The sequence below is a fragment of the Pseudophryne corroboree genome, chromosome 4 (genome assembly GCF_028390025.1).
Source record: "Pseudophryne corroboree isolate aPseCor3 chromosome 4, aPseCor3.hap2, whole genome shotgun sequence".
In the NCBI taxonomy this organism is placed as follows: Eukaryota; Metazoa; Chordata; class Amphibia; order Anura; family Myobatrachidae; genus Pseudophryne; species Pseudophryne corroboree.
The window spans coordinates 23,355,286-23,378,579 of record NC_086447.1 but is presented as its reverse complement, the minus strand read 5'-3'; the positions used below and the strand labels follow the sequence as shown (position 1 = coordinate 23,378,579).

At 36.4% G+C, this 23,294-nt stretch overlaps 5 non-coding genes across 5 annotated transcripts; 4 read left to right on the top strand and 1 right to left on the bottom strand.

Annotated features, from left to right (window-relative positions):
• The first annotated feature begins 3,982 nt into the window (after positions 1 to 3,982).
• Positions 3,983 to 4,054, top strand: TRNAM-CAU (transfer RNA methionine (anticodon CAU)). Its single transcript has one exon. It is a non-coding gene; the product is annotated as a tRNA-Met (tRNA).
• A 3,410-nt stretch (positions 4,055 to 7,464) lies between these two features.
• TRNAM-CAU (transfer RNA methionine (anticodon CAU)) lies at positions 7,465 to 7,536 on the top strand. The gene has a single exon. It is a non-coding gene; the product is annotated as a tRNA-Met (tRNA).
• An 835-nt stretch (positions 7,537 to 8,371) lies between these two features.
• TRNAN-GUU (transfer RNA asparagine (anticodon GUU)) lies at positions 8,372 to 8,445 on the bottom strand. The gene has a single exon. It is a non-coding gene; the product is annotated as a tRNA-Asn (tRNA).
• Positions 8,446 to 9,792: 1,347 nt separating this feature from the next.
• TRNAM-CAU (transfer RNA methionine (anticodon CAU)) lies at positions 9,793 to 9,864 on the top strand. Its single transcript has one exon. It is a non-coding gene; the product is annotated as a tRNA-Met (tRNA).
• Positions 9,865 to 10,953: 1,089 nt separating this feature from the next.
• Positions 10,954 to 11,025, top strand: TRNAM-CAU (transfer RNA methionine (anticodon CAU)). The gene has a single exon. It is a non-coding gene; the product is annotated as a tRNA-Met (tRNA).
• Positions 11,026 to 23,294: the final 12,269 nt, after the last annotated feature.

Genomic DNA, 23,294 nt, shown 5'->3' with positions numbered 1-23,294 from the left:
TTAGCATAAAAATAAAGCCATAAAATGGAGAGCTGATTAATCACTCAATTGGATTTCTCTGCCTGCATAATTTTTTTTCTCTGCAACCCCATGCTAAATTTTGCTTCCTGTTTTTTATAAAATGACTTAATCAAATCTGACTGCATCAGAGAAGGCCAGGTACCCTACACTATAAGAGGTGGTTTGAAATTTTGACTTGTCTACTTAAAGATCACCAAAATTTGATCACACGGTCAATAACATCCCTGGGTGGGATTGAACCACCAACCTTTAGGTTAACAACCGAATGCGCTTACCGATTGCGCCACAGAGACAGCTTGCAAAAGCATGTACTGACAAAGGCTAAAAAGCATTCATCTAGAAAGTTTCCTAGAAAAAGGTTAAAAAGGCAATAATCTGGAGAGTTTTGCAAGATTTTTCTTCCATTGACCAATGAAGAAACACATTGGTACTTTCACATGATGAGTGAGTACTTCAGGATCTCGGACACTTACATGAGCAGCAGAGTGGCGCAGCGGAAGCGTGCTGGGCCCATAACCCAGAGGTCGATGGATTGAAACCATCATCTGCTATGTGCACTTATTTTTTTGTTAATTAAATTCTTCCAAAACTGGGATTGATATTTTGACTCTTTTATTTTTACTTAAAGTACAATAACTTTTAACATTTTAATTTGTTTTAATAGTATATTGACAGCATTGTTTTCTTTCAGAAATCCACTTAATTTTCTTTACCCTATTACTGAAATGGTAATTGACAAAAACAAGCTACATTGTCACCAGAAGAGCAATGCAAAATGTACAATTGATATTTCAAAATCATCTTTCCAGCTTGAATTTCAATTATGCATTGGGGCAACGATTTTGTGAGAAACATCTTCACCCTTAAATAAAGATTTTCTTAACTTCTTACCTGTGTGCTGATTAGATATCACCTGGTTTTCACATTAAACAGATTCCCACTTGAGAAAGCAGCAAGGATGCAGTGAGGTTTATGTTTCCTGGTGTCAACCTGTATTATTTCAGTGGACATTGTAATGAGGATGCATCTTGCTGCCTTTCCAATGAAGCAAGTTTTAATCAGTAATAGGTGAAAAACCATTCCTACAAAGGTGTTAATCAGAGACTTGGCTTTGTGGACACTTTTCAAAGAGCAAATGTGTTAGCATAAAAATAAAGCCATAAAATGGAGAGCTGATTAATCACTCAATTGGATTTCTCTGCCTGCATAATTTTTTTTCTCTGCAACCCCATGCTAAATTGTGCTTCCTGTTTTTTATAAAATGACTTCATCAAATCTGACTGCATCAGAGAAGGCCAGATACCCTACACTATAAGAGGTGGTTTGAAATTTTGACTTGTCTACTTAAAGATCACCAAAATTTGATCACACGGTCAATTACGTCCCTGGGTGGGATTGAATAACCAACCTTTTGGTTAACAGCCGAACGCGCTAACCGATTGCACCACAGAGACAGCTTGCAAAAGCATGTACTGACAAAGGCTAAAAAGCATTCATCTAGAAAGTTTCCTAGAAAAAGGTTAAAAAGGCAATAATCTGGAGAGTTTTGCAAGATTTTTCTTCCATTGACCAATGAAGAAACACATTGGTACTTTCACATGATGAGTGAGTACTTCAGGATCTCTCACACTTACATGAGCAGCAGAGTGGCGCAGCGGAAGCGTGCTGGGCCCATAACCCAGAGGTTGATGGATCGAAACCATCCACTGCTATGTGCACTTATTTTTTTGTTAATTAAATTCTTCCAAAACGGGATTGATATTTTGACTCTTTTATTTTTACTTAAAGTACAATAACTTTTAACATTTTAATTTGCTTTAATAGTATATTGACAGCATTGTTTTCTTTCAGAAATCCACTTAATTTTCTTTACCCTATTACTGAAATGGTAATTGACAAAAACAAGCTACATTGTCACCAGAAGAGCAATGCAAAATGTACAATTGATATTTCAAAATCATCTTTCCAGCTTGAATTTCAATGATGTATTGGGGCAATGATTTTGTGAGAAACATCTTCACCCTTAAATAAAGATTTTCTTAACTTCTTAGCTGTGTGCTGATTAGATATCACCAGGTTTTCACATTAAACAGATTCCCACTTGAGAAAGCAGCAAAGATGCAGTGAGGTATATGTTTCCTGGTGTCAACCTGTATTATTTCAGTGGACATTGTAATGAGGATACATCTTGCTGCCTTTCCAATGAAGCAAGTTTTAATCAGTAATAGGTGAAAAACCATTCCTACAAAGGTGTTAATCAGAGACTTGGCTTTGTGGACACTTTTCAGAGAGCAAATGTGTTAGCATAAAAATAAAGCCATAAACTGGAGAGCTGATTAATCACTCAATTGGATTTCTCTGCCTGCATAATTTTTTTTCTCTGCAACCCCATGCTAAATTTTGCTTCCTGTTTTTTATAAAATGACTTAATCAAATCTGACTGCATCAGAGAAGGCCAGGTACCCTACACTATAAGAGGTGGTTTGAAATTTTGACTTGTCTACTTAAAGATCACCAAAATTTGATCACACAGTCAATAACATCCCTGGGTGGGATTGAACCACCAACCTTTAGGTTAACAGCCGAATGCGCTTACCGATTGCGCCACAGAGACAGCTTGCAAAAGCATGTACTGACAAAGGCTAAAAAGCATTCATCTAGAAAGTTTCCTAGTAAAAGGTTAAAAAGGCAATAATCTGGAGAGTTTTGCAAGATTTTTCTTCCATTGACCAACGAAGAAACACATTGGTACTTTCACATGATGAGTGAGTACATCAGGATCTCTGACACTAACATGAGCAGCAGAGTGGTGCAGCGGAAGCGTGCTGGGACCATAACCCAGAGGTCGATGGATCGAAACCATCCTCTGCTATGTGCACTTAATTTTTTGTTAATTAAATTCTTCCAAAACTGGGATTGATATTTTGACTCTTTTATTTTTACTTAAAGTACAATAACTTTTAACATTTTAATTTGTTTTAATAGTATATTGACAGCATTGTTTTCTTTCAGAAATCCACTTAATTTTCTTTACCCTATTACTGAAATGGTAATTGACAAAAACAAGCTACATTGTCACCAGAAGAGCAATGCAAAATGTACAATTGATATTTCAAAATCATCTTTCCAGCTTGAATTTCAATGATGCATTGGGGCAATGATTTTGTGAGAAACATCTTCACCCTTAAATAAAGATTTTCTTAACTTCTTACCTGTGTGCTGATTAGATATCACCTGGTTTTCACATTAAACAGATTCCCACTTGAGAAAGCAGCAAGGATGCAGTGAGGTTTATGTTTCCTGGTGTCAACCTGTATTATTTCAGTGGACATTGTAATGAGGATACATCTTGCTGCCTTTCCAATGAAGCAAGTTTTAATCAGTAATAGGTGAAAAACCATTCCTACAAAGGTGTTAATCAGAGACTTGGCTTTGTGGACACTTTTCAGAGAGCAAATGTGTTAGCATAAAAATAAAGCCATAAAATGGAGAGCTGATTAATCACTCAATTGGATTTCTCTGCCTGCATAATTTTTTTTCTCTGCAACCCCATGCTAAATTTTGCTTCCTGTTTTTTATAAAATTACTTAATCAAATCTGACTGCATCAGAGAAGGCCAGGTACCCTACACTATAAGAGGTGGTTTGAAATTTTGACTTGTCTACTTAAAGATCACCAAAATTTGATCACACGGTCAATAACATCCTTGGGTGGGATTGAACCACCAACCTTTAGGTTAACAGCCGAATGCGCTTACCGATTGCGCCACAGAGACAGCTTGCAAAAGCATGTACTGACAAAGGCTAAAAAGCATTCATCTAGAAAGTTTCCTAGTAAAAGGTTAAAAAGGCAATAATCTGGAGAGTTTTGCAAGATTTTTCTTCCATTGACCAACGAAGAAACACATTGGTACTTTCACATGATGAGTGAGTACATCAGGATCTCTGATACTAACATGAGCAGCAGAGTGGCGCAGCGGAAGCGTGCTGGGCCCATAACCCAGAGGTCGATGGATCGAAACCATCCTCTGCTATGTGCACTTAATTTTTTGTTAATTAAATTCTTCCAAAACTGGGATTGATATTTTGACTCTTTTATTTTTACTTAAAGTACAATAACTTTTAACATTTTAATTTGTTTTAATAGTATATTGACAGCATTGTTTTCTTTCAGAAATCCACTTAATTTTCTTTACCCTATTACTGAAATGGAAATTGACAAAAACAAGCTACATTGTCACCAGAAGAGCAATGCAAAATGTACAATTGATATTTCAAAATCATCTTTCCAGCTTGAATTTCAATGATGCATTGGGGCAATGATTTTGTGAGAAACATCTTCACCCTTAAATAAAGATTTTCTTAACTTCTTACCTGTGTGCTGATTAGATATCACCTGGTTTTCACATTAAACAGATTCCCACTTGAGAAAGCAGCAAGGATGCAGTGAGGTTTATGTTTCCTGGTGTCAACCTGTATTATTTCAGTGGACATTGTAATGAGGATGCATCTTGCTGCCTTTCCAATGAAGCAAGTTTTAATCAGTAATAGGTGAAAAACCATTCCTACAAAGGTGTTAATCAGAGACTTGGCTTTGTGGACACTTTTCAAAGAGCAAATGTGTTAGCATAAAAATAAAGCCATAAAATGGAGAGCTGATTAATCACTCAATTGGATTTCTCTGCCTGCATAATTTTTTTTCTCTGCAACCCCATGCTAAATTGTGCTTCCTGTTTTTTATAAAATGACTTCATCAAATCTGACTGCATCAGAGAAGGCCAGATACCCTACACTATAAGAGGTGGTTTGAAATTTTGACTTGTCTACTTAAAGATCACCAAAATTTGATCACACGGTCAATTACGTCCCTGGGTGGGATTGAATAACCAACCTTTTGGTTAACAGCCGAACGCGCTAACCGATTGCACCACAGAGACAGCTTGCAAAAGCATGTACTGACAAAGGCTAAAAAGCATTCATCTAGAAAGTTTCCTAGAAAAAGGTTAAAAAGGCAATAATCTGGAGAGTTTTGCAAGATTTTTCTTCCATTGACCAATGAAGAAACACATTGGTACTTTCACATGATGAGTGAGTACTTCAGGATCTCTCACACTTACATGAGCAGCAGAGTGGCGCAGCGGAAGCGTGCTGGGCCCATAACCCAGAGGTTGATGGATCGAAACCATCCACTGCTATGTGCACTTATTTTTTTGTTAATTAAATTCTTCCAAAACGGGATTGATATTTTGACTCTTTTATTTTTACTTAAAGTACAATAACTTTTAACATTTTAATTTGCTTTAATAGTATATTGACAGCATTGTTTTCTTTCAGAAATCCACTTAATTTTCTTTACCCTATTACTGAAATGGTAATTGACAAAAACAAGCTACATTGTCACCAGAAGAGCAATGCAAAATGTACAATTGATATTTCAAAATCATCTTTCCAGCTTGAATTTCAATGATGTATTGGGGCAATGATTTTGTGAGAAACATCTTCACCCTTAAATAAAGATTTTCTTAACTTCTTAGCTGTGTGCTGATTAGATATCACCAGGTTTTCACATTAAACAGATTCCCACTTGAGAAAGCAGCAAAGATGCAGTGAGGTATATGTTTCCTGGTGTCAACCTGTATTATTTCAGTGGACATTGTAATGAGGATACATCTTGCTGCCTTTCCAATGAAGCAAGTTTTAATCAGTAATAGGTGAAAAACCATTCCTACAAAGGTGTTAATCAGAGACTTGGCTTTGTGGACACTTTTCAGAGAGCAAATGTGTTAGCATAAAAATAAAGCCATAAACTGGAGAGCTGATTAATCACTCAATTGGATTTCTCTGCCTGCATAATTTTTTTTCTCTGCAACCCCATGCTAAATTTTGCTTCCTGTTTTTTATAAAATGACTTAATCAAATCTGACTGCATCAGAGAAGGCCAGGTACCCTACACTATAAGAGGTGGTTTGAAATTTTGACTTGTCTACTTAAAGATCACCAAAATTTGATCACACAGTCAATAACATCCCTGGGTGGGATTGAACCACCAACCTTTAGGTTAACAGCCGAATGCGCTTACCGATTGCGCCACAGAGACAGCTTGCAAAAGCATGTACTGACAAAGGCTAAAAAGCATTCATCTAGAAAGTTTCCTAGTAAAAGGTTAAAAAGGCAATAATCTGGAGAGTTTTGCAAGATTTTTCTTCCATTGACCAACGAAGAAACACATTGGTACTTTCACATGATGAGTGAGTACATCAGGATCTCTGACACTAACATGAGCAGCAGAGTGGTGCAGCGGAAGCGTGCTGGGACCATAACCCAGAGGTCGATGGATCGAAACCATCCTCTGCTATGTGCACTTAATTTTTTGTTAATTAAATTCTTCCAAAACTGGGATTGATATTTTGACTCTTTTATTTTTACTTAAAGTACAATAACTTTTAACATTTTAATTTGTTTTAATAGTATATTGACAGCATTGTTTTCTTTCAGAAATCCACTTAATTTTCTTTACCCTATTACTGAAATGGTAATTGACAAAAACAAGCTACATTGTCACCAGAAGAGCAATGCAAAATGTACAATTGATATTTCAAAATCATCTTTCCAGCTTGAATTTCAATGATGCATTGGGGCAATGATTTTGTGAGAAACATCTTCACCCTTAAATAAAGATTTTCTTAACTTCTTACCTGTGTGCTGATTAGATATCACCTGGTTTTCACATTAAACAGATTCCCACTTGAGAAAGCAGCAAGGATGCAGTGAGGTTTATGTTTCCTGGTGTCAACCTGTATTATTTCAGTGGACATTGTAATGAGGATACATCTTGCTGCCTTTCCAATGAAGCAAGTTTTAATCAGTAATAGGTGAAAAACCATTCCTACAAAGGTGTTAATCAGAGACTTGGCTTTGTGGACACTTTTCAGAGAGCAAATGTGTTAGCATAAAAATAAAGCCATAAAATGGAGAGCTGATTAATCACTCAATTGGATTTCTCTGCCTGCATAATTTTTTTTCTCTGCAACCCCATGCTAAATTTTGCTTCCTGTTTTTTATAAAATTACTTAATCAAATCTGACTGCATCAGAGAAGGCCAGGTACCCTACACTATAAGAGGTGGTTTGAAATTTTGACTTGTCTACTTAAAGATCACCAAAATTTGATCACACGGTCAATAACATCCTTGGGTGGGATTGAACCACCAACCTTTAGGTTAACAGCCGAATGCGCTTACCGATTGCGCCACAGAGACAGCTTGCAAAAGCATGTACTGACAAAGGCTAAAAAGCATTCATCTAGAAAGTTTCCTAGTAAAAGGTTAAAAAGGCAATAATCTGGAGAGTTTTGCAAGATTTTTCTTCCATTGACCAACGAAGAAACACATTGGTACTTTCACATGATGAGTGAGTACATCAGGATCTCTGATACTAACATGAGCAGCAGAGTGGCGCAGCGGAAGCGTGCTGGGCCCATAACCCAGAGGTCGATGGATCGAAACCATCCTCTGCTATGTGCACTTAATTTTTTGTTAATTAAATTCTTCCAAAACTGGGATTGATATTTTGACTCTTTTATTTTTACTTAAAGTACAATAACTTTTAACATTTTAATTTGTTTTAATAGTATATTGACAGCATTGTTTTCTTTCAGAAATCCACTTAATTTTCTTTACCCTATTACTGAAATGGAAATTGACAAAAACAAGCTACATTGTCACCAGAAGAGCAATGCAAAATGTACAATTGATATTTCAAAATCATCTTTCCAGCTTGAATTTCAATGATGCATTGGGGCAATGATTTTGTGAGAAACATCTTCACCCTTAAATAAAGATTTTCTTAACTTCTTACCTGTGTGCTGATTAGATATCACCTGGTTTTCACATTAAACAGATTCCCACTTGAGAAAGCAGCAAGGATGCAGTGAGGTTTATGTTTCCTGGTGTCAACCTGTATTATTTCAGTGGACATTGTAATGAGGATGCATCTTGCTGCCTTTCCAATGAAGCAAGTTTTAATCAGTAATAGGTGAAAAACCATTCCTACAAAGGTGTTAATCAGAGACTTGGCTTTGTGGACACTTTTCAGAGAGCAAATGTGTTAGCATAAAAATAAAGCCATAAAATGGAGAGCTGATTAATCACTCAATTGGATTTCTCTGCCTGCATAATTTTTTTTCTCTGCAACCCCATGCTAAATTGTGCTTCCTGTTTTTTTATAAACGACTTAATCAAATCTGACTCTGATTGCATCAGAGAAGGCCAGGTACCCTACACTATAAGAGGTTGTTTGAAATTTTGACTTGTCTACTTAAAGATCACCAAAATTTGATCACACGGTCAATAACATCCCTGGGTGGGATTGAACCACCAACCTTTAGGTTAACAGCCAAATGCGCTTACCGATTGCGCCACAGAGACAGCTTGCAAAAGCATGTACTGACAAAGGCTAAAAAGCATTCATCTAGAAAGTTTCCTAGAAAAAGGTTAAAAAGGCAATAATCTGGAGAGTTTTGCAAGATTTTTCTTCCATTGACCAACGAAGAAACACATTGGTACTTTCACATGATGAGTGAGTACATCAGGATCTCTGACACTAACATGAGCAGCAGAGTGGTGCAGCGGAAGCGTGCTGGGACCATAACCCAGAGGTCGATGGATCGAAACCATCCTCTGCTATGTGCACTTAATTTTTTGTTCATTAAATTCTTCCAAAACTGGGATTGATATTTTGACTCTTTTATTTTTACTTAAAGTACAATAACTTTTAACATTTTAATTTGTTTTAATAGTATATTGACAGCATTGTTTTCTTTCAGAAATCCACTTAATTTTCTTTACCCTATTACTGAAATGGTAATTGACAAAAACAAGCTACATTGTCACCAGAAGAGCAATGCAAAATGTACAATTGATATTTCAAAATCATCTTTCCAGCTTGAATTTCAATGATGCATTGGGGCAATGATTTTGTGAGAAACATCTTCACCCTTAAATAAAGATTTTCTTAACTTCTTACCTGTGTGCTGATTAGATATCACCTGGTTTTCACATTAAACAGATTCCCACTTGAGAAAGCAGCAAGGATGCAGTGAGGTTTATGTTTCCTGGTGTCAACCTGTATTATTTCAGTGGACATTGTAATGAGGATACATCTTGCTGCCTTTCCAATGAAGCAAGTTTTAATCAGTAATAGGTGAAAAACCATTCCTACAAAGGTGTTAATCAGAGACTTGGCTTTGTGGACACTTTTCAGAGAGCAAATGTGTTAGCATAAAAATAAAGCCATAAAATGGAGAGCTGATTAATCACTCAATTGGATTTCTCTGCCTGCATAATTTTTTTTCTCTGCAACCCCATGCTAAATTTTGCTTCCTGTTTTTTATAAAATTACTTAATCAAATCTGACTGCATCAGAGAAGGCCAGGTACCCTACACTATAAGAGGTGGTTTGAAATTTTGACTTGTCTACTTAAAGATCACCAAAATTTGATCACACGGTCAATAACATCCTTGGGTGGGATTGAACCACCAACCTTTAGGTTAACAGCCGAATGCGCTTACCGATTGCGCCACAGAGACAGCTTGCAAAAGCATGTACTGACAAAGGCTAAAAAGCATTCATCTAGAAAGTTTCCAAGTAAAAGGTTAAAAAGGCAATAATCTGGAGAGTTTTGCAAGATTTTTCTTCCATTGACCAACGAAGAAACACATTGGTACTTTCACATGATGAGTGAGTACATCAGGATCTCTGACACTAACATGAGCAGCAGAGTGGCGCAGCGGAAGCGTGCTGGGCCCATAACCCAGAGGTCGATGGATCGAAACCATCCTCTGCTATGTGCACTTAATTTTTTGTTAATTAAATTCTTCCAAAACTGGGATTGATATTTTGACTCTTTTATTTTTACTTAAAGTACAATAACTTTTAACATTTTAATTTGTTTTAATAGTATATTGACAGCATTGTTTTCTTTCAGAAATCCACTTAATTTTCTTTACCCTATTACTGAAATGGTAATTGACAAAAACAAGCTACATTGTCACCAGAAGAGCAATGCAAAAAGTACAATTGCTATTTCAAAATCATCTTTCCAGCTTGAATTTCAATGATGCATTGGGGCAACGATTTTGTGAGAAACATCTTCACACTTAAAGAAAGATTTTCTTAACTTCTTACCTGTGTGCTGATTAGATATCACCTGGTTTTCACATTAAACAGATTCCCACTTGAGAAAGCAGCAAGGATGCAGTGAGGTTTATGTTTCCTGGTGTCAACCTGTATTATTTCAGTGGACATTGTAATGAGGATGCATCTTGCTGCCTTTCCAATGAAGCAAGTTTTAATCAGTAATAGGTGAAAAACCATTCCTACAAAGGTGTTAATCAGAGACTTGGCTTTGTGGACACTTTTCAAAGAGCAAATGTGTTAGCATAAAAATAAAGCCATAAAATGGAGAGCTGATTAATCACTCAATTGGATTTCTCTGCCTGCATAATTTTTTTTCTCTGCAACCCCATGCTAAATTGTGCTTCCTGTTTTTTATAAAATGACTTCATCAAATCTGACTGCATCAGAGAAGGCCAGGTACCCTACACGATAAGAGGTGGTTTGAAATTTTGACTTGTCTACTTAAAGATCACCAAAATTTGATCACACGGTCATTAACATCCCTGGGTGGGATTGAACCACCAACCTTTAGATTAACAGCCGAATGCGCTAAACGATTGCGCCACAGAGACAGCTTGCAAAGGTATGTACTGACAAAGGCTAAAAAGCATTCATCTAGAAAGTTTCCTAGAAAAAGGTTAAAAAGGCAATAATCTGGAGAGTTTTGCAAGATTTTTCTTCCATTGATCAACGAAGAAACACATTGGTACTTTCACATGATGAGTGAGTACTTCAGGATCTCTTACACTTACATGAGCAGCAGAGTGGCGCAGCGGAAGCGTGCTGGGCCCATAACCCAGAGGTCGATGGATCGAAACCATCCTCTGCTATATGCACTTATTTTTTTGTTAATTAAATTCTTCCCAAACTGGGATAGATATTTTGACTCTTTTATTTTTACTTAAAGTACAATAACTTTTAACATTTTAATTTTTTTTAATAGTATATTGACAGCATTGTTTTCTTTCAGAAATCCACTTAATTTTCTTTACCCTATTACTGAAATGGTAATTGACAAAAACAAGCTACATTGTCACCAGAAGAGCAATGCAAAATGTACAATTGATATTTCAAAATCATCTTTCCAGCTTGAATTTCAATGATGCATTGGGGCAACGATTTTGCGAGAAACATCTTCACCCTTAAAGAAAGATTTTCTTAACTTCTTACCTGTGTGCTGATTAGATATCACCTGGTTTTCACATTAAACAGATTCCCACTTGAGAAAGCAGCAAGGATGCAGTGAGGTTTATGTTTCCTGGTGTCAACCTGTATTATTTCAGTGGACATTGTAATGAGGATGCATCTTGCTGCCTTTCCAATGAAGCAAGTTTTAATCAGTAATAGGTGAAAAACCATTCCTACAAAGGTGTTAATCAGAGACTTGGCTTTGTGGACACTTTTCAGAGAGCAAATGTGTTAGCAAAAAAATAAAGCCATAAAATGGAGAGCTGATTAATCACTCAATTGGATTTCTCTGCCTGCATAATTTTTTTCTCTGCAACCCCATGCTAAATTGTGCTTCCTGTTTTTTATAAAATGACTTAATCAAATCTGACTCTGATTGCATCAGAGAAGGCCAGGTACCCTACACTATAAGAGGTGGTTTGAAATTTTGACTTGTCTACTTAAAGATCACCAAAATTTGATCACACGTTCAGTTACGTCCCTGGGTGGGATTGAACCACCAAACTTTCAGTTAACAGCGGAACACGCTAACAGATTGCACCACAGAGACAGCTTGCAAAAGCATGTACTGACAAAGGCTAAAAAGCATTCATCTAGAAAGTTTCCTAGAAAAAGGTTAAAAAGGCAATAATCTGGAGAGTTTTGCAAGATTTTTCTTCCATTGACCAATGAAGAAACACATTGGTACTTTCACATGATGAGTGAGTACTTCAGGATCTCTTATACTTACATGAGCAGCAGAGTGGTGAAGCGGAAGCGTGCTGGGCCCATAACCCAGAGGTCGATGGATCGAAACCATCCTCTGCTATGTGCACTTATTTTTTTGTTAATTAAATTCTTCCAAAACTGGGATTGATATTTGGACTCTTTTATTTTTACTTAAAGTACAATAACTTTTAACATTTTAATTTGTTTTAATAGTATATTGACAGCATTGTTTTCTTTCAGAAATCCACTTAATTTTCTTTACCCTATTACTGAAATGGTAATTGACAAAAACAAGCTACATTGTCACCAGAAGAGCAATGCAAAATATTCAATTGATATTTCAAAATCATCTTTCCAGCTTGAATTTCAATGATGCATTGGGGCAATGATTTTGTGAGAAACATCTTCACCCTTAAATAAAGATTTTCTTAACTTCTTACCTGTGTGCTGATTAGATATCACCTGGTTTTCACATTAAACAGATTCCCACTTGAGAAAGCAGCAAGGATGCAGTGAGGTTTATTTTTCCTGGTGTCAACCTGTATTATTTCAGTGGACATTGTAATGAGGATGCATCTTGCTGCCTTTCCAATGAAGCAAGTTTTAATCAGTAATAGGTGAAAAACCATTCCTACAAAGGTGTTAATCAGAGACTTGGCTTTGTGGACACTTTTCAGAGAGCAAATGTGTTAGCATAAAAATAAAGCCATAAAATGGAGAGCTGATAAATCACTCAATTGGATTTCTCTGCCTGCATAATTTTTTTTCTCTGCAACCCCATGCTAAATTGTGCTTCCTGTTTTTTATAAAATGACTTAATCAAATCTGACTCTGATTGCATCAGAGAAGGCCAGGTACCCTACACTATAAGAGGTGGTTTAAAATTTTGACTTGTCTACTTAAAGATCACCAAAATTTGATCACATGGTCAATAACATCCCTGGGTGGGATTGAACCACCAACTTTTAGGTTAACAGCCGAATGCGCTTACCGATTGCGCCACAGAGACAGCTTGCAAAAGCATGTACTGACAAAGGCTAAAAAGCATTCATCTAGAAAGTTTCCTAGAAAAAGGTTAAAAAGGCAATAATCTGGAGAGTTTTGCAAGATTTTTCTTCCATTGACCAACGAAGAAACACATTGGTACTTTCACATGATGAGTGAGTACTTCAGGATCTCTGACACTAACATGAGCAGCAGAGTGGCGCAGCGGAAGCGTGCTGGGCCAATAACCCAGAGATCGATTGATCGAAACCATTCTCTGCTATGTGCACTTAATTTTTTATTAATTAAATTCTTCCAAAACTGGGATTGATATTTTGACTCTTTTATTTTTACTTAAAGTACAATAACTTTTAACATTTTAATTTGTTTTAATAGTATATTGACAGCATTGTTTTCTTTCAGAAATCCACTTAATTTTCTTTACCCTATTACTGAAATGGTAATTGACAAAAACAAGCTACATTGTCACCAGAAGAGCAATGCAAAATGTACAATTGATATTTCAAAATCATCTTTCCAGCTTGAATTTCAATGATGCATTGGGGCAACGATTTTGTGAGAAACATCTTCACCCTTAAAGAAAGATTTTCTTAACTTCTTACCTGTGTGCTGATTAGATATCACCTGGTTTTCACATTAAACAGATTCCCACTTGAGAAAGCAGCAAGGATGCAGTGAGGTTTATTTTTCCTGGTGTCAACCTGTATTATTTCAGTGGACATTGTAATGAGGATGCATCTTGCTGCCTTTCCAATGAAGCAAGTTTTAATCAGTAATAGGTGAAAAACCATTCCTACAAAGGTGTTAATCAGAGACTTGGCTTTGTGGACACTTTTCAGAGAGCAAATGTGTGAGCATAAAAATAAAGCCATAAAATGGAGAGCTGATAAATCACTCAATTGGATTTCTCTGCCTGCATAATTTTTTTTCTCTGCAACCCCATGCTAAATTGTGCTTCCTGTTTTTTATAAAATGACTTAATCAAATCTGACTCTGATTGCATCAGAGAAGGCCAGATACCCTACACTATAAGAGGCGGTTTGAAATTTTGACTTGTCTACTTAAAGATCACCAAAATTTGATCACACGGTCAATTACGTCCCTGGGTGGGATTGAACCACCAACCTTCCAGTTAACAGCCGAACGCGCTAACAGATTGCACCACAGAGACAGCTTGCAAAAGCATGTACTGACAAAGGCTAAAAAGCATTCATCTAGAAAGTTTCCTAGAAAAAGGTTAAAAAGGCAATAATCTGGAGAGTTTTGCAAGATTTTTCTTCCATTGACCAACGAAGAAACACATTGGTACTTTCACATGATGAGTGAGTACTTCAGGATCTCTGACACTAACATGAGCAGCAGAGTGGCGCAGCGGAAGCGTGCTGGGCCCATAACCCAGAGGTCGATTGATCGAAACCATCCTCTGCTATGTGCACTTAATTTTTTATTAATTAAATTCTTCCAAAACTGGGATTGATATTTTGACTCTTTTATTTTTACTTAAAGTACAATAACTTTTAACATTTTAATTTGTTTTAATAGTATATTGACAGCATTGTTTTCTTTCAGAAATCCACTTAATTTTCTTTACCCTATTACTGAAATGGTAATTGACAAAAACAAGCTACATTGTCACCAGAAGAGCAATGCAAAATGTACAATTGATATTTCAAAATCATCTTTCCAGCTTGAATTTCAATGATGCATTGGGGCAACGATTTTGTGAGAAACATCTTCACCCTTAAAGAAAGATTTTCTTAACTTCTTACCTGTGTGCTGATTAGATATCACCTGGTTTTCACATTAAACAGATTCCCACTTGAGAAAGCAGCAAGGATGCAGTGAGATTTATGTTTCCTGGTGTCAACCTGTATTATTTCAGTGGACATTGTAATGAGGATGCATCTTGCTGCCTTTCCAATGAAGCAAGTTTTAATTAGTAATAGGTGAAAAACCATTCCTACAAAGGTGTTAATCAGAGACTTGGCTTTGTGGACACTTTTCAAAGAGCAAATGTGTTAGCATAAAAATAAAGCCATAAAATGGAGAGCTGATTAATCACTCAATTGGATTTCTCTGCCTGCATAATTTTTTTTCTCTGCAACCCCATGCTAAATTGTGCTTTCTGTTTTTTATAAAATGACTTAATCAAATCTGATTGCATCAGAGAAGGCCAGGTACCCTACACTATAAGAGGTGGTTTGAAATTTTGACTTGTCTACTTAAAGATCACCAAAATTTGATCACACGGTCAATAACATCCCTGGGTGGGATTTAACCACCAACCTTTAGGTTAACAGCCGAATGCGCTTACCGATTGCACCACAGAGACAGCTTGCAAAAGCATGTACTGACAAAGGCTAAAAAGCATTCATCTAGAAAGTTTCCTAGAAAAAGGTTAAAAAGGCAATAATCTGGAGAGTTTTGCAAGATTTTTCTTCCATTGACCAACGAAGAAACACATTGGTACTTTCTCAAGATGAGTGAGTACTTCAGGATCTCTCACGCTTACATGAGCAGCAGAGTGGCGCAGCGGAAGCGTGCTGGGCCCATAACCCAGAGGTCGATGGATTGAAACCATCCTCTGCTATGTGCACTTACTTTTTTGTTAATTAAATTCTTCCAAAACTGGGATTGATATTTTGACTCTTTTATTTTTACTTAAAGTACAATAACTTTTAACATTTTAATTTGTTTTAATAGTATATTGACAGCATTGTTTTCTTTCAGAAATCCACTTAATTTTCTTTACCCTATTACTGAAATGGTAATTGACAAAAACAAGCTACATTGTCACCAGAAGAGCAATGCAAAATGTACAATTGATATTTCAAAATCATCTTTCCAGCTTGAATTTCAATGATGCATTGGGGCAACGATTTTGTGAGAAACATCTTCACCCTTAAAGAAAGATTTTCTTAACTTCTTACCTGTGTGCTGATTAGATATCACCTGGTTTTCACATTAAACAGATTCCCACTTGAGAAAGCAGCAAGGATGCAGTGAGGTTTATGTTTCCTGGTGTCAACCTGTATTATATCAGTGGACATTGTAATGAGGATGCATCTTGCTGCCTTTCCAATGAAGCTAGTTTTAATCAGTAATAGGTGAAAAACCATTCCTACAAAGGTGTTAATCAGAGACTTGGCTTTGTGGACACTATTCAGAGAGCAAATGTGTTAGCATAAAAATAAAGTCATAAAATGGAGAGCTGATTAATCACTCAATTGGATTTCTCTGCCTGCATAATGTTTTTTCTCTGCAACCCCATGCTAAATTGTGCTTCCTGTTTTTTATAAAATGACTTAATCAAATCTGACTCTAATTGCATCAGAGAAGGCCAGATACCCTACACTATAAGAGGCGGTTTGAAATTTTGACTTGTCTACTTAAAGATCACCAAAATTTGATCACACGGTCAATTACGTCCCTGGGTGGGATTGAACCACCAACCTTTCAGTTAACAGCCGAACGCGCTAACAGATTGCACTACAGAGACAGCTTGCAAAAGCATGTACTGACAAAGGCTAAAAAGCATTCATCTAGAAAGTTTCCTAGAAAAAGGTTAAAAAGGCAATAATCTGGAGAGTTTTGCAAGATTTTTCTTCCATTGACCAATGAAGAAACACATTGGTACTTTCACATGATGAGTGAGTACTTCAGGATCTCTAGCACTTAAATGAGCATCAGAGTGGCGCAGCGGAAGCGTGCTGGGCCCATAACCCAGAGGTCGATGGATCGAAACTCTCCTCTGCTATTTGCACTTATTTTTTTGTTAATTAAATTCTTCCAAAACTGGGATTGATATTTGGACTCTTTTATTTTTACTTAAAGTACAATAACTTTTAACATTTTAATTTGTTTTAATAGTATATTGACAGCATTGTTTTCTTTCAGAAATCCACTTAATTTTCTTTACCCTATTACTGAAATGGTAATTGACAAAAACAAGCTACATTGTCACCAGAAGAGCAATGCAAAATGTACAATTGATATTTCAAAATCATCTTTCCAGCTTGAATTTCAATGATGCATTGGGGCAATGATTTTGTGAGAAACATCTTCACCCTTAAATAAAGATTTTCTTAACTTCTTACCTGTGTGCTGATTAGATATCACCTGGTTTTCACATTAAACAGATTCCCACTTGAGAAAGCAGCAAGGATGCAGTGAGGTTTATGTTTCCTGGTGTCAACCTGTATTATATCAGTGGACATTGTAATGAGGATGCATCTTGCTGCCTTTCCAATGAAGCAAGTTTTAATCAGTAATAGGTGAAAAACCATTCCTACAAAGGTGTTAATCAGAGACTTGGCTTTGTGGACACTTTTCAGAGAGCAAATGTGTTAGCATAAAAATAAAGCCATAAAATGGAGAGCTGATAAATCACTCAATTGGATTTCTCTGCCTGCATAATTTTTTTTCTCTGCAACCCCATGCTAAATTGTGCTTCCTGTTTTTTATAAAATGACTTAATCAAATCTGACTCTGATTGCATCAGAGAAGGCCAGGTACCCTACACTATAAGAGGTGGTTTGAAATTTTGACTTGTCTACTTAAAGATCACCAAAATTTGATCACATGGTCAATAACATCCCTGGGTGGGATTGAACCACCAACCTTTAGGTTAACAGCCGAATGCGCTTACCGATTGCGCCACAGAGACAGCTTGCAAAAGCATGTACTGACAAAGGCTAAAAAGTATTCATCTAGAAAGTTTCCTAGAAAAAGGTTAAAAAGGCAATAATCTGGAGAGTTTTGCAAGATTTTTCTTCCATTGACCAACGAAGAAACACATTGGTACTTTCACATGATGAGTGAGTACTTCAGGATCTCTGACACTAACATGAGCAGCAGAGTGGCGCAGCGGAAGCGTGCTGGGCCCATAACCCAGAGGTCGATTGATCGAAACCATCCTCTGCTATGTGCACTTAATTTTTTATTAATTAAATTCTTCCAAAACTGGGATTGATATTTTGACTCTTTTATTTTTACTTAAAGTACAATAACTTTTAACATTTTAATTTGTTTTAATAGTATATTGACAGCATTGTTTTCTTTCAGAAATCCACTTAATTTTCTTTACCCTATTACTGAAATGGTAATTAACAAAAAGAAGCTACATTGTCACCAGAAGAGCAATGCAAAATGTACAATTGATATTTCAAAATCATCTTTCCAGCTTGAATTTCAATGATGCATTGGGGCAACGATTTTGTGAGAAACATCTTCACCCTTAAAGAAAGATTTTCTTAATTTCTTACCTGTGTGCTGATTAGATATCACCTGGTTTTCACATTAAACAGATTCCCACTTGAGAAAGCAGCAAGGATGCAGTGAGATTTATGTTTCCTGGTGTCAACCTGTATTATTTCAGTGGACATTTTAATGAGGACGCATCTTGCTGCCTTTCCAATGAAGCAAGTTTTAATTAGTAATAGGTGAAAAACCATTCCTACAAAGGTGTTAATCAGAGACTTGGCTTTGTGGACACTTTTCAAAGAGCAAATGTGTTAGCATAAAAATAAAGCCATACAATGGAGAGCTGATTAATCACTCAATTGGATTTCTCTGCCTGCATAATTTTTTTTCTCTGCAACCCCATGCTAAATTGTGCTTCCTGTTTTTTATAAAATGACTTAATCAAATCTGATTGCATCAGAGAAGGCCAGGTACCCTACACTATAAGAGGTGGTTTGAAATTTTGACTTGTCTACTTAAAGATCACCAAAATTTGATCACAAGGTCAATAACATCCCTGGGTGGGATTGAACCACCAACCGTTAGGTTAACAGCCGAATGCGCTTACCGATTGCGCCACAGAGACAGCTTGCAAAAGCATGTACTGACAAAGGCTAAAAAGCATTCATCTAGAAAGTTTCCTAGAAAAAGGTTAAAAAGGCAATAATCTGGAGAGTTTTGCAAGATTTTTCTTCCATTGACCAACGAAGAAACACATTGGTACTTTCACATGATGAGTGAGTACTTCAGGATCTCAGACACTAATATGAGCAGCAGAGTGGTGCAGCGAAAGCGTGCTGGGCCCATAACCCAGAGGTCGATGGATCGAAACCATCCTCTGCTATGTGCACTTAATTTTTTATTAATTAAATTCTTCCAAAACTGGGATTGATATTTTGACTCTTTTATTTTTACTTAAAGTACAATAACTTTTAACATTTTAATTTGTTTTAATAGTATATTGACAGCATTGTTTTCTTTCAGAAATCCACTTAATTTTCTTTACCCTATTACTGAAATGGTAATTGACAAAAACAAGCTACATTGTCACCAGAAGAGCAATGCAAAATGTACAATTGATATTTCAAAATCATCTTTCCAGCTTGAATTTCAATGATGCATTGGGGCAACGATTTTGTGAGAAACATCTTCACCCTTAAAGAAAGATTTTCTTAACTTCTTACCTGTGTGCTGATTAGATATCACCTGGTTTTCACATTAAACAGATTCCCACTTGAGAAAGCAGCAAGGATGCAGTGAGGTTTATGTTTCCTGGTGTCAACCTGTATTATTTCAGTGGACATTGTAATGAGGATGCATCTTGCTGCCTTTCCAATGAAGCAAGTTTTAATCAGTAATAGGTGAAAAACCATTCCTACAAAGGTGTTAATCAGAGACTTGGCTTTGTGGACACTTTTCAGACAGCAAATGTGTTAGCATAAAAATAAAGCCATAAAATGGAGAGCTGATTAATCACTCAATTGGATTTCTCTGCCTGCATAATGTTTTTTCTCTGCAACCCCATGCTAAATTGTGCTTCCTGTTTTTTATAAAATGACTTAATCAAATCTGACTCTGATTGCATCAGAGAAGGCCAGATACCCTACACTGTAAGAGGCGGTTTGAAATTTTGACTTGTCTACTTAAAGATCACCAAAATTTGATCACACTGTCAATTACGTCCCTGGGTGGGATTGAACCACCAACCTTTCAGTTAACAGCCGAACGCGCTAACAGATTGCGCCACAGAGACAGCTTGCAAAAGCATGTACTGACAAAGGCTAAAAAGCATTCATCTAGAAAGTTTCCTAGAAAAAGGTTAAAAAGGCAATAATCTGGAGAGTTTTGCAAGATTTTTCTTCCATTGACCAATGAAGAAACACATTGGTACTTTCACATGATGAGTGAGTACTTCAGGATCTGTTGCACTTACATGAGCAGCAGAGTGGCGCAGCGGAAGCGTGCTGGGCCCATAACCCAGAGGTCGATGGATCGAAACTATCCTCTGCTATTTGCACTTATTTTTTTGTTAATTAAATTCTTCCAAAACTGGGATTGATATTTGGACTCTTTTATTTTTACTTAAAGTACAATAACTTTTAACATTTTAATTTGTTTTAATAGTATATTGACAGCATTGTTTTCTTTCAGAAATCCACTTAATTTTCTTTACCCTATTACTGAAATGGTAATTGACAAAAACAAGCTACATTGTCACGAGAAGAGCAATGCAAAATGTACAATTGATATTTCAAAATCATCTTTCCAGCTTGAATTTCAATGATGCATTGGGGCAACGATTTTGTGAGAAACATCTTCACCCTTAAATAAAGATTTTCTTAACTTCTTACCTGTGTGCTGATTAGATATCACCTGGTTTTCACATTAAACAGATTCCCACTTGAGAAAGCAGCAAAGATGCAGTGAGGTTTATGTTTCCTGGTGTCAACCTGTATTATATCAGTGGACATTGTAATGAGGATGCATCTTGCTGCCTTTCCAAAGAAGCAAGTTTTAATCAGTAATAGGTGAAAAACCATTCCTACAAAGGTGTTAATCAGAGACTTGGCTTTGTGGACACTTTTCAGAGAGCAAATGTGTTAGCATAAAAATAAAGCCATAAAATGGAGAGCTGATAAATCACTCAATTGGATTTCTCTGCCTGCATAATTTTTTTTCTCTGCAACCCCATGCTAAATTGCGCTTCCTGTTTTTTATAAAATGACTTAATCAAATCTGACTCTGATTGCATCAGAGAAGGCCAGGTACCCTACACTATAAGAGGTGGTTTGAAATTTTGACTTGTCTACTTAAAGATCACCAAAATTTGATCACACGGTCAATAACATCCCTGGGTGGGATTGAACAACCAACCTTTAGGTTAACAGCCGAATGCGCTTACCGAGTGCGCCACAGAGACAGCTTGCAAAAGCATGTACTGACAAAGGCTAAAAAGCATTCATCTAGAAAGTTTCCTAGAAAAAGGTTAAAAAGGCAATAATCTGGAGAGTTTTGCAAGATTTTTCTTCCATTGACCAACGAAGAAACACATTGGTACTTTCACATGATGAGTGAGTACTTCAGGATCTCAGACACTAATATGAGCAGCAGAGTGGTGCAGCGAAAGCGTGCTGGGCCCATAACCCAGAGGTTGATGGATCAAAACCATCCTCTGCTATGTGCACTTATTTTTTTATTAATTAAATTCTTCCAAAACTGGGATTGATATTTTGACTCTTTTATTTTTACTTAAAGTACAATAACTTTTAACATTTTAATTTGTTTTAATAGTATATTGACAGCATTGTTTTCTTTCAGAAATCAACTTAATTTTCTTTACCCTATTACTGAAATGGTAATTGACAAAAACAAGCTACATTGTCACCAGAAGAGCAATGCAAAATGTACAATTGATATTTCAAAATCATCTTTCCAGCTTGAATTTCAATGATGCATTGGGGCAATGATTTTGTGAGAAACATCTTCACCCTTAAATAAAGATTTTCTTAACTTCTTACCTGTGTGCTGATTAGATATCACCTGGTTTTCACATTAAACAGATTCCCACTTGAGAAAGCAGCAAGGATGCAGTGAGTTTTATTTTTCCTGGTATCAACCTGTATTATTTCAGTGGACATTGTAATGAGGATGCATCTTGCTGCCTTTCCAATGAAGCAAGTTTTAATCAGTAATAGGTGAAAAACCATTCCTACAAAGGTGTTAATCAGAGACTTGGCTTTGTGGACACTTTTCAGAGAGCAAATGTGTTAGCATAAAAATAAAGCCATAAAATGGAGAGCTGATAAATCACTCAATTGGATTTCTCTGCCTGCATAATTTTTTTTCTCTGCAACCCCATGCTAAATTGTGCTTCCTGTTTTTTATAAAATGACTTAATCAAATCTGACTCTGATTGCATCAGAGAAGGCCAGGTACCCTACACTATAAGAGGTGGTTTGAAATTTTGACTTGTCTACTTAAAGATCACCAAAATTTGATCACATGGTCAATAACATCCCTGGGTGGGATTGAACCACCAACCTTTAGGTTAACAGCCGAATGCGCTTACCGATTGCGCCACAGAGACAGCTTGCAAAAGCATGTACTGACAAAGGCTAAAAAGCATTCATCTAGAAAGTTTCCTAGAAAAAGGTTAAAAAGGCAATAATCTGGAGAGTTTTGCAAGATTTTTCTTCCATTGACCAACGAAGAAACACATTGGTACTTTCACATGATGAGTGAGTACTTCAGGATCTCTGACACTAACATGAGCAGCAGAGTGGTGCAGCGGAAGCGTGCTGGGCCCATAACCCAGAGGTCGATTGATAGAAACCATCCTCTGCTATGTGCACTTATTTTTTTGTTAATTAAATTCTTCCAAAACTGGGATTGATATTTTGACTCTTTTATTTTTACTTAAAGTACAATAACTTTTAACATTTTAATTTGTTTTAATAGTATATTGACAGCATTGTTTTCTTTCAGAAATCCACTTAATTTTCTTTACCCTATTACTGAAATGGTAATTGACAAAAACAAGCTACATTGTCACGAGAAGAGCAATGCAAAATGTACAATTGATATTTCAAAATCATCTTTCCAGCTTGAATTTCAATGATGCATTGGGGCAACGATTTTGTGAGAAACATCTTCACCCTTAAAGAAAGATTTTCTTAACTTCTTACCTGTGTGCTGATTAGATATCACCTGGTTTTCACATTAAACAGATTCCCACTTGAGAAAGCAGCAAGGATGCAGTGAGATTTATGTTTCCTGGTGTCAACCTGTATTATTTCAGTGGACATTGTAATGAGGATGCATCTTGCTGCCTTTCCAATGAAGCAAGTTTTAATTAGTAATAGGTGAAAAACCATTCCTACAAAGGTGTTAATCAGAGACTTGGCTTTGTGGACACTTTTCAAAGAGCAAATGTGTTAGCATAAAAATAAAGCCATAA